We start from the raw sequence: 8,429 nt of genomic DNA, 5'->3' as shown, positions 1-8,429 counted from the left end.
TGCATTTTTAGGGTAACAGATGGAAGGAAACATGCAACTGTACACTTCTTTCTCACAACTCTAATTTAGTATGATATAAATGAAAATGCTCAAGTCTCTTACTTGACTGTGTACTTCATGGTTGTTGCTTCCAAAGCTTATGCAAATAGAATGAATTCAGCAGCACTCATGACTTTCTTTTGATTCCCAGTGCAGGAATAAGTGTTCTTCATTTACATCCCAGAAACCATAATCAAAAACCATTGCACACAAGTCGAAAACTTCAAGGTCTTTAACACCCTGTTAAAGACCTTGTAGTTTTCATATCAAATGACCTAAGTGCCAAAGCCCACTGCAACTACATAGCAAAAAAGGCTCTAAGAGCTGTAAACCTAATTTTACGCAGCTTCTTTTCCAAAAACTCTACACTATTAACCAGAGCATACAAAACATTTGCTAGACCTATTCTTGAATACAGCTCACCTGTCTGGAACCCATACCACATCTCTGACATTAATACAATTGAACGCGTCCAGAAATATTTTACAAGAAGAGTTCTCCGCTCCTCTGAAAACAACAAAATACCTTATACAAACAGACTTGAAATCCTGGGATTAGAAAACTTAGAACTCCGCCAACTCCAACAAGATCTGTGTTTAACACACAGAATCATCTATTGCAATATCCTTCCTGTAAAAGACTACTTCAGCTTCAATTGCAATAATACAAGAGCAAACAATAGATTCAAACTTAATGTCAACCGCTTCAAACTTGATTGCAGAAAATATGACTTCTGTAACAGAATTGTTGACTCTTGGAACTCACTACCTGACTCTATAGTCTCTACTCAAAATCCCAAAAACTTCAACCAAAAACTGTCTACTATTGACCTCACCCCATTCCTAAGAGGACTATAAGGGGCATGCATAAGAGCACAAAAGTGCCTACCGTTCTTGTCCTATTGTTCCCTTTCATTATATCAAATTAATATAGTTGTTGCATACTTTTGCTTATATATATGTTTTTCTTTTTATGATGTGTTGTTGTTTTATATCAATGTTTACGTATACTGTTGTGACAAAATAAAATAAAAAAAATGGGGTGGCCAAGAAGATGTATCCTTGGTCTGATACACTGAGACTAGCCTGATGATAATAGGAGACTTACTTGGCAGAAAGGTGCAAATAACATAAACACCTGGAGAGTTGAAAACATAGAATAATAGGGTTGGAATGGACCTTCTAGTCCAACCTCCTGCTCAAGCATAATATCCTATTCCATTGTGGACAAGCGTTTGTCTGATATCTTCTTGAAAACCTCCAGTGATGGAGCACTAATAGTTTAAGACTGCATTAGCTTTTTTTTTGGCAGCTGTAACACTGCTGGCTCATACTTAAGAGGTAATCCACTAGGACACCTATATTCCTTTCACAATAACTGCTGTGGACCCAGGTACCACCTGTTTTATACCTGTGCATTTGGTTTTTCTTGTCTAAGTATAGGACCTTTTTTTCCCCCAACCCTAAATTGCATTTTGTTAGATAAGGCCCAGTGTGCAAGTCTATCAAGATCATTCTGTACCTTTGAATCTGTCTTCTAGACTGTTGGCTATTCCCTTCAGTTTGATGTAAAATATAAATAAATCTTCTATCCACTCATATAAATCATTTATGAAAATGTTGAAGAGCACTGGCTCCAAGAGAGAACTTCAGGGCACTTTATTGCATGATTCGCTCCAACTAGATTCCATTAAAGATATATAGAGTGCAATTGGTCAGCCAGTTGTGAATCTAGCTGGTGATGATGCTGTCTATACTACAGGACACTTTCTGTAGGATGTCTTGGAAAAAGGTTTTACTGTATATATCTATCATGCTTCCTTGTTTTTTTCCTTTTAAATCAGGGGTGTCAAACTCAAGGCCCGCGGGCCAAATCTGGCCCATGGGATATTTAGATCTCGCTCGCTGGACCAGCCTGGAAACAGCCTGCGGTGCCTCTGCCAGTGAAAATGGAGCTTGGGAGGGCTGCATGTGTTGCCTCCCTGAGCAGGGGGAGGCAACATGTGCTGGCAGAGGGCTGGAGGCCATTGTGGCCAAAAATGGGGCTTGGGGCCACATGCAGTTCTCCCGAACTCGGTTTTCACTGGCAGAGGGCTAGCAAAACAAACTTAAAGCAAAGCAAAACAAAGGAGAAATGTTTTCCCCTTTTACATTTGAGCATCCAAGGAGAGAGAGAAAAGGAGAAAGGGAAAGAGGAAAGAAAAAGAAAAAGAAGGAAAGATGGGAGGAAAGCAAGGAAGAAAAATTAAGGAAGGGGGGGAAGGAAGAAGAAAGGAGAATGAAGAAGGAAAGAAAAAGAAGAAAAGGAAGGAGGGAGGGAGGGAGGGAAGGAAGGAAGGAAGGAAGGAAGGAAGGAAGGAAGGAAGGAAGGAAGATTATATTGAGAGGGAGGGAAGGTCTGAGGAAAGTTCTGCCTTAGCACTTGGCCACCACACATGCCCTCCCAACATGAGTGACATCGAACTGCTTATGCCCCTCCAGCTATTTCCCCCTTGGCCAACCCACCCACCTGAGGTCAAGCACAATCCTGATGTGGCCCTCAATGAAATCAAGTTTGACACCCCTGTTCTAAATGAAGGACAAGGTCATTTCCTATTAGACAACAACAGTTTCTAAACTTCAATTTCTATTCCGCTGCTAACTTTCTGTTTTTAAACATTTCTGATTCTTTCCTCACAAGTCATTTTGTTTTGAATTTTCATATTGACCATCGTTTGTGTTGTAAATGTTGTACCTTGATGAACGTATCTTTTCTTTTATGTACACTGAGAGCATATGCACCAAGACAAATTCCTTGTGTGTCCAATCACACTTGGCCAATAAAAAGTTCTATTCTATTCTATATTTGTATTATGGGTGAATTCTTTTTTTCCTTAAACAAAGCTGTGTTTATTAGGTTTTGTTACAAAGGTTGTTTTAATTAGGAAAGTGTAATACAATTTTTGTAGCTAAATGCTTCAGTATATCAGAAAGTTTTTTTTTTTACAACTGGCCAGTTGATTAGAGGCATACAATAATTTTATAGATTTTTAAACAATGGAATGATAGTTCTATCACTGCTCTATATCATTTGGTATGCAAATATATCAGGATTTGAAAATGGTGAAGATCTGCAAAACTGATGAACAAAATTGTTTGGAATGCTGAAATAAATCCTCTCTCTAGCCGAACCATTTATTCAGAAATTTATAATTTAGTGAAGAATTAATCTAATCATCTAAAAAAAGGAATTGATAGCAATAGTTTTCACCTGCCTCCATTCCTTTCAATAAAGAATATCTACCTCTACTAAATACCATGAAAAAAGAATTACAATCATGATGAAGATTTTGCCTGCTGCATTGTTTATTCCAGGGGTCAGCAACCTGTGGCTCCGGAGCCGCATGTGGCTCTTTGGGCACTCTGCTGTGGCTCCCTGTCAGGTGATCCCACCACTGGCTGTCCCCACCCCTCTTCCTCCCCTCCCTGTCACTCCTCGCCTGGACTGAGAAGGTAAAGGCGATGGCGGGGATTGAGAAGCGGCCAGGGCAGAGACAGAGAGATACAGAGAAAGGGGGGGAGGGGGGAGAGAGGGAGGGAGGGGAGAGAGAGATATGTCAAAAAGATTTTGTGGTTACTGATGTTTTTTAACAACTGGTTCTCTGCCCTAATGACTGGCTGGGTAGGCGTGGCTAGGGATCATGTGACTGGTGAAAGTGAGTGAGATTGACTTGGCCACACCCACCCAGGTTTTGTGGCTCCCGGTGTTTTCTTTTCTGTGGGAAATATTCTTCGAGTATTTAAGGTTGCCGACCCCTGGTTTATTCCCATCCCATGAGCCATGGTGGTGCAGTGGTTAGAGTGACGTACTGCAGGCTACTTCTGCTGATTGCTGGCTGGCTGGCTGCAATTTGGCAGTTCAAATCTCACCAGGTGAAAGGTTGACTCAGCCTTTCATCCTTCCGAGGTCAGTAAAATGAGGAGCAATTATTGGGGGCAATATGCCAACTCTGTAAACTGCTTAGAGAGTCTAAGTGCTATTGCTATCTTCAATCCATAGTACCATCTCCCATCACATCAGCAAATTATATGAATGAATTGCAGAATTGATGCAACTCAGAACTTTGACCAGTTGGACTTTATTCAGACATAATTGAGAAGGAAATCCCATGGATTGAAAACCAAAATAACATTAAGGTTTGTTCCTGTAAAGGTCATTTCTGTGTAATGTCTTATCCCAAAGACTACGCTTTCAAAGAATTTCCTTTTAATTATTGCTGTGGAGAAAGATCAATTTGGCAAACAGTCCTTCCTATTTATTTTTTTAAGTTTGCAGTTTAAGTTCTCATCATCCTCCAGCACCTTAGACTAAGGACAAAGGCAATCTGAGTTCTGTTACCATCCAAATATTTTCTTTTATACTGTCCTTTATTGCAATTTTCTTTTATAGATAATGCCCTCCTGGAAAGGATTGGTACTCTAGACATGTAGATTGCTGCATACATCTTTGATCCAACCTTCTCTGCTGCCTTCAAAGCTTAACTGGAGGAGACGACTTCCGGTGTCCAGGGGCGACGGTCGTCTGGAGGCTTCTCCTGCCTCCAGTGCCCGAATCCGGCCGCCGCCGAGGCCCCCAGGGGCCAGGTGTTCCGAAAAGGACACCTGCCGCACGGACGGCTCGCCAGGGGCCCCCCAGCCGACATACAGGACTGGTGGGACCGATGCTGGCGCGTCCTAGGCTCGGCGGGGTTCGGAGGCCACGGGCCACGGCCATTACTTTGGTCGTCGCCTGGGCCGCTGTGCCCGGTGACACCGGGGCTTTGGATTTATAACTGCAGCAGCCTGGTGGTGAACAGGGAGCGGAGAAGAATTGAGGAATGGAGAAGGAAGGGATATCGGTGGCAGTGGAGTGCTCCGGAGTGCGGGGTTTTCTCCCCTGCGGCTGGAAGGAGCACGAGTCATTCTGGAGAGAGGAGAACTTAAAATAAGAAGATTACCGGTTTTGTGGAGCTCTGGAGAGAAGAGGTGATGGAGAAATTTAGGAGGGAGGTTTGAGGCCCCCCTCCTCTGGGGAACAGTGGTGGCGTCCAGCTTCCGCCTTCACTATGAGAATCTTGATGACATCACTTCCCTTCGGCTTCCTGGTTGACTAACTGTACTCTGGACTCGTTGCTCCTGTGAGTGCCCCCTGGTGGATCCGGAGGAAATTACAAGGATACTGTGCTTGCCTGAGGATTTTGAATTTTTTTTTTTAAATGGCAAAAGGTCAGAGACCAACTGCTGGAGAGATGGAGAGAATTCTGGAAAAGTTATCCAATATGGACAAGAAACTGGATGATTTGCAAAGAGGTCAAACGGAAATAAGAGTAGAAATTGTGACTATCCAAAAGGATTTAAAGGATACTCAACAAGTCTCAGCAGAAAACAAGCAGAAAGTGGAAGGTCTGGAGGGTGAGATGCGGGCAGTGCAGAAAAGAGGAGACGACAGGCAATGCTGTGCTTGGACTACAGATGGATAAAATGTCTTATTTCCTTAGGTTTCAAAATTTGGAAGAAGTGGACCAAGAAGATTTGAGAGATGTTGTGACTAAATTGTTGGGAGAATTTCTTGGGAGAGGTGTTGATTTCATGAATTGGGATGTGGATCGAGTTTATAGAGTTAATTCACAATATGCACGCATGCAGTTCCCAGAGAGGTTCATGTCAAATTTGTGAGAAGAGAGGCGAGATGAAATTCTTAGAAAACATAGGAGTGGGGCACTGACTTATAGGGGCAGGAGATAGCCATTCTGAGGCAGATTCCCAGACAGGTACGTGAAATGAGAAAGAAATATTACTTTTGTCAAGCAAATTGTACCAGAAGGAGTAGGCTTCAGATGGCTGATGCCAGAGGATTGATGATTTTCGGGAGGGCATTACGAAAAAATTAGTACAATTGCAGGCTACGGCCTACGTGGAGGAACACAAAGCCCTCCTGGAATCAGATGACCCAGGAATTGAAGAAGGGAGGTTATAGACCATGGGCGGAGGCGGCTGCCGCTGTTGCGCCCTGGAGTTGGGTCAGGCTGAACCCAGAGTTCTGAGATCCAAAACTAGGAAGTGATAAAGATATTTGGTATTGTGTTGGTTTTCCTTATTCTCTTTTGTATGATATTCTGTTTATTCTTGACCCTTCTTTATTGCGTATGTAAGATTTGTAAACTTAGCTACTTCGTGTCACCTGCTTGCCATATGGCTGTTGTATGTGTTAAAAATTTGAGTAAAATTCTTATCTTGCATAAGAAAAATGAAAATTTACCATACCTGATATGTATTTGTATAAACCTTTTTTGACCAATAAAAACTTTTTGAACAAAAAAAAAAAAAAAAAAAAAAAAAAAGCTTAACTGGAGTTCAGATGTGCTGGAAGATTGACACTATTTGCAACAATGGTGAATATCCGTAGCTCAGATGTAGGAGGAGGGTGAAGGTTCGTTCTCTGAGCTTATAGGCTGGTTTCTGAATGTTTCGTTACCAGGCTAATAACATCTTCAGTGGACAACCCCTTAACTCTGCTGAAGATGTTATCTAGCCTGGTAATGAAACATTCGGAAAGAAGTGCACAAGTTCAGAGAATGAATCTTTACCCTCATTTACACAATTCTTTCTAGCAACAAGTGATGGGCTAAGACAAGATCAGTAACTTTTAGAACAGGAATGTTATGCTTTCTACCTCTTTTCAGAGAGTTATGTCAAAGGCTCATTGGGATACTTGTTCCAGGCATTCTGAATGATTAATTAAGCCCAGTTCTTTATTAGCAGCCAAGATAATTTTCAAATGTACAAATGCTCCATTTTCAGAACAGCGCTCTGTATAAACTATTTTTCAGTAAAAAAACTTCTGCTATATTGCTCAGCACTTTTCATTCTCTAAATATAATTTGAATAGTTAATACAGAAATCTCTGTGGAGTCGTCTATTTTTTAATGCTTGCAGAGATACCAAACATGATTTCCCAAAAGATTTATAAAACCATTACTTAATAAAGGATTACGATGTGTTGTTTATATAGAATTTAGTCATAAATTCAGACTGTACTAAAACAATTAATTCTGTGGTTTAGCTATGCATTGAACCTTCCTTCTCCTTGTGCACAAATAGCTAATATGTGTTCTAGCTGTGTAAGCCAGAGAAATGGAAAGTGAACTCGAGACTTATTGTATTGCATGTGGATGAAAAAAGTACGTTTCTCGAGGAACTGAGATATAATAGATCCATCTAGTGACATTAGCTTTTTTTAAGTGGTAATTTATATAGCTATGTATTTATTGCTCCCCTTGATATAAATTCCAAATAGATCAGGCTTTTATGTTGCTTGAATTCCTATTTTGAATTACTTAGCACAGACTTATACAACTTACTTTCATTAAACAATTCCCTTTCCCCCCTCTCCTATATATGAACAGCAGCCACATCAGCAAATCAATACTGACTTTTGTTGCTTGCTTGAGATATTAAAATAGCGCTTCCTACTTCATTATAAGGTGCTACACCTTACGTTTTCATGACCTAATTCCCAGCTATTTCACTCTGCTCCATGTTAAATGAAATGGAACTTTTGAGAATACCTATGCATTTCTAATATGGAACATAAAAGCATATTTGTGGTATTTTCTATTCATATATTTTTTAAGAATCATCTAAAATGATTATCAGTATTTGGATATAATTTTGAATATTTTGTGTGTTCATTTGAAATTTCAGAATTACATTCTAAAGCATGGGTATCAAACTTGATTGTGTCACATGATGTATTGTGATGTATTGTTGCAATTCTTTGCCTTTGCAGAGCTAGGATATGCATGGCCTGCACATGATGCATCGGGCCCCATGGCCCACCAGTTTGACACCCGTTCTAAAACATTAAGTCTTTCCTCACTAAGAGCACCAGTCAAGTTCAAAAACCAGCAGTAAATTTTCTATATAACACTCAGTTTTCTGCCTGCCAAAAATAATTGATTCCACATATTTTACTGAATTGTGTCCCATGCTAATTACGGCTAGCAACCAGAATTTACATTTTTTGACAGAATGCAAAACAATTATTCTAAACTGATAGTGAGTCATTCTGTTTATATTGTTAAAGACTTTGGAATAAGTTCCAAAATATTTGAGTTTAATTTAATTGGATACTTGCATTTAATTGGATAGTCAAATTTAATTTAATTGTAATTCAAAGTAAATTGAAAATTAATTAATTCAATTCCTGATAATTATTTCTACTGCTAACTGGATTAATTGCTGTCTCATACGATAATCTCTTTAATATGCAAACCAGAAATATTGCCACAAAATTGTATAGTTTCTATGAATTTTAAGCTCCGATATTGTTTGCTTAGTATTTTTTTTAAAAAACTAACTAAAAATAATAAA

Source organism: Ahaetulla prasina, chromosome 4, assembly GCF_028640845.1.
Source record: "Ahaetulla prasina isolate Xishuangbanna chromosome 4, ASM2864084v1, whole genome shotgun sequence".
Taxonomy (NCBI): domain Eukaryota; kingdom Metazoa; phylum Chordata; class Lepidosauria; order Squamata; family Colubridae; genus Ahaetulla; species Ahaetulla prasina.
The sequence above is the reverse complement of the archived record's forward strand: the minus strand, read 5'-3'. Positions refer to the sequence as shown.